The 4112-nt window shown below is 40.0% G+C and overlaps 1 pseudogene; it reads left to right on the top strand.

Moving 5' to 3' along the window:
* Positions 1–652: 652 nt before the first annotated feature.
* LOC120144806 lies at positions 653–3626 on the top strand (annotated as a pseudogene).
* The last annotated feature ends 486 nt before the right edge of the window (positions 3627–4112 follow it).

Raw genomic sequence — 4112 nt, 5'->3', positions numbered from 1 at the left:
TTGATAATTTGGGAGATAAATCATTGAAAAATTATATAGAAATAAAATTATGTAAAAAAAAATTAGAGAATGGGAAAGATGTCGGATATAGGAACGGATGTCGCCGAAGAGAGTGAGAGATGGAGATGGACTGAGTTGTGATTTAGGGATTTATGTTATGACTTGTTGTTGCTGTGTAGTTTATATACCCAAAACATTTGTGTTACGAAATTAAAAGCTGGTTTGCGAAATTAAAATTCGCGTTACGAATTTGAAACGCGCTTTGCGAATTAGAAAATCTTGTTGCGAAAAAGAAACTTGTGTTGTGAATTTAAAAATCAAGTTGCAAAAAAGAAATTTGTGTTGCGAAATTGTCAAATTCGAGTTGCGAATTTGACTTTGCGAATTTAACTTCTGTGTTGCGAATTTCAAATTCGTGTTGTAAATTTAGAAATTGTGTTACGAAATCAGAGTTCGTGTTGCGAATTCGAAATCGAGTTACGAATTCATTGATTATTTTTGCAAATAAAAAAAAATTGATTAAAACCGTCCGGTCACTCAATTTATTTTCTCTTCCATTTATTACCCGTATCTTATCTCTTTTTAGCAGCTCCACCATTGATTCGGTTACTAAAACAAAGTATAACTGCAGTTGGTTACCATCTCTCTCTTTCTCTCTCTCAGATTCTATCAATGGCTCATATGAATGTGTAGCCTGAGATGCGGCCATCCCAACTCATCATCCATGGCTTTCAACAATTGCTTCACCTTTCTTCTTCTTCAATTTCTTCTTCTTCTATTAGTTCCTTCAATAGCTCTCAACAATGATGGGGTCCTTTTGCTTTCCTTCAAATACTCCATTCTCAGTGACCCATTATCAGTCTTGCAAAGCTGGAACTACGATGATGAAACGCCATGTACATGGGCTGGAGTGAACTGCACCGAAATTGGAATTCCAGGAACGTCGGATGCGTTCAGGGTGACCAGTTTGATCCTCCCGAATAGTCAACTTCTGGGCTCGATTTCAGAAGATATTGGCTTTATCCAGCACCTTAGTCACTTGGATCTTTCGAGCAACTTCTTTAATGGAACCTTGCCGAGCTCTATTTTCAACTCGACTGAGCTTCAGTTACTGTCATTATCCGATAACGTCATCTCCGGTGAGCTGCCTGAGGCCATCGGTGGGATGGTTGGTCTTCAGATCTTGAATCTCTCTGATAATGCCTTGGCCGAGAAGGTACCCCATAATTTGACTGCTTTGCAGAACTTAACCGCTGTCTCTTTAAGGGGTAACTATTTCTCAGGTGATGTACCGAGTGGTTTCGACTCGGTTGACTTACTTGATTTGTCCTCGAATCTGCTCAACGGGACTCTCCCCTTAGATTTCGGTGGTGGTAATTTGGGGTTATTGAACTTATCTTACAACAAGATTTCAGGTTCTATATCTCCGGAGTTCGCTAAGCAGATTCCTCGTAAAGCCACCATTGATCTCTCATTCAATAATTTAACGGGTGCAATCCCAGATTCTCAACCTTTGGTTAATCAGAAAACCGAGTCATTTTCAGGCAATGTCGATCTATGTGGGAAGCCACTGAAGAACCCTTGCTCGATTCCTTCAACACTTTCAACTCCACCAAACACGTCCCAAATCCATATCGCCAGCCATTGCGGTGATACCAAAGTCAATAGATTCAACCCCAGTTGCAAGCTCAACACCTGGAGAACCGAACAACGTCCAAAACCAAGCGAAAGCCAGTCTAAATCCAGGCACGATAGCAGCAATAGTTGTAGCAGATTTAGCTGGTGTCTCCATTATCGGCATGGTCGTTCTCTACGTATACCAACTCAGGAAGGGAAAAGCTCTAACACAAAGAACCGACGCAACGAGCAACCTCGAGAAAAAACCGAACGTTCCACTCTCGACAGTAATGTCATCGTCGTGTTCATGCATTAAGATAAAGTTCATGGAGTCATTGGAGACCACCAGTTCCGATAGTGAAATGGAAGAGAAAAACCAAGTCTTGAATGTGAGCCGGGCTGAGGCGTACCGGAAAGGAGGGAAGCTAATGACGTTGAACGAAGGAACCGAGCTGCTGGAATTAGAGACTCTGTTGAAATCATCGGCTTATATTTTGGGGACGAGTGGGTCGAGCATTGTGTACAAAGCCGTGCTGGATAACGGCACTGCATTTGCCGTGAGAAGGATCGGAGACAGTACCATCGAGAGGCTAAAGGATTTTGAGACGCATGTAAGAAACATAGCCAAGTTAAAGCACCCGAATTTGGTTAAGTTGCTTGGGTTTTACTGGGGAAACGATGAGAAGCTTGTCATCTATGAGTATATCTCCTATGGCAGCCTCGGTTGCTCCAGTTACAGTAAGTTCGTCATCTCTCTACTTTCCGATTATGTTCGTACGTTAGTAGAGGATGCATTATTGGTGCATGTTAGTAAAATCGTATACCGATTTGCTAAATTACGCCAGTACACTATGAACCGTCAGATTTGTGTCACCCTCTCTGACAGTACTGTCAAGAATGCAGAAAGTTTGTGGGTATTGAGTGGACTGTAGCCCGTAAAAGATGGTGGCAAAAAATCTTTGATTATAAAAGTGAGTGAGTCAGTACACAGTAAACGTAATGGTAATAAAGAGAACTGCAGAATACTCCAAGCGCATGGCATGTGGGGGGGGGTGGGAGGGGGATTGTGTCGTTTTCTAACGTGGGATTTGTCTGATAATCCTTTTGTTTTAGGATTTGTCAATTTGGTTTTCATTTTAAGAATGTGATTCTTTTTTGGTGTTTTCTAGACCGAAAGAAAAATAAAACTCAAACAGAGTTTGCCTGATTGAATTGACCTAATGATAGCATTAACATCAGACAACATTGTTTTGTTTTGTTAAAAAAAAAAAACAGGAAGATCCGGCTCATCATCATCGCCATGCCATTTCACACTAGATGACCGTCTCAAGATTGCAAGGGCAGTGGCCCGGGGTCTGGTCTACATTCACGAAAAGAAGCAAGTGCATGGCAACATCAAGCCCAGCAACATCCTATTAAACTCCAGCATGGAGCCTTTAATAAGTGATCTAGGACTCCACCGTGTAGTATCGGCCAGGTTTGTAAGCAGCCAACCGTCCACGTCCTCTTCATCGACGCCGTATCAAGCACCCGAGTCAATAAAGAACCTCAAACCGAACCCCAAATGGGATGTCTACTCGTTCGGCATAGTTTTGTTTGAACTTCTTAGTGGGAGAGTTTTCACTGCCGGAGAGTTGGGACAGTGGGAAGTACCGGCGGATTCCGTCGGGGAAGAGAAGAACCGGGCTGTTAGGTTGGCTGATGTGGCGATAAGGGGTGACATGGAAGGCAGGGAAGAAGCCGCGCTGGCATGCTTTAGATTAGGGTTTAGTTGTGCATCGTATGTGCCGCAAAAGAGACCTTCCATGAAAGAAGCAGTTCGAGTCTCTGATTCCTCTTCATGTTAACTTTACGATGCATTTATGTCTTACAAAAAAGTTGTCCTTTGTGATTTTGTTGTTTCCTCGTTGTTAAAACTTGAATGCTTTGCGTAAACAACGGGATCGATTAATTTCTTCATTGCTGAAAAAAAAAAGTGTAACTTGTTTGACCCATTAATCATATGAAATGCATATTGGTGCTGTAGATCCTAAACTAATAAAAGTGGTTGCTATCAAAGAGCCATTAAACATGTTCCCTTGTAATGGGAGGACTAAAAAAGTTTTAAGAAGGTAACACTAATATTATCGTTAATGACGAATTACAAAAATAGAAACTTTATATTAAATATAAAAATAATAATTAAATGATCAAAACATTAATTAATAAAATTATTAGATAGATAATTTTTTTTTTAGTTTCAGGCAAGTACAAGATAATATATGTTTAATGATAACTTTTAATCAATTAACGTTAAAAGCTCATATCCTGCTACTTATGTTCAAACTCGAGACTTTAAGAAATAACAACAATTTATTTACTACCGATATCACTTTATTCATGTTAGTTTATCTTATTCTAATAGTTATATAGTAGTTATAAATGTATAAAGGTAGAAGAATACTAATTCTAAACAGCGAGACAATTGGTTATCATTTTAAGGGTGTAAATGAGTC

The sequence above is a fragment of the Hibiscus syriacus genome, unplaced genomic scaffold, assembly GCF_006381635.1.
Source record: "Hibiscus syriacus cultivar Baekdansim isolate YM2019G1 unplaced genomic scaffold, ASM638163v2 tig00110890_pilon, whole genome shotgun sequence".
NCBI classification, from domain to species: Eukaryota; Viridiplantae; Streptophyta; class Magnoliopsida; order Malvales; family Malvaceae; genus Hibiscus; species Hibiscus syriacus.
Note: the sequence above shows the minus strand (reverse complement) of the source record. Positions and strands in the feature narration are given on the sequence as shown.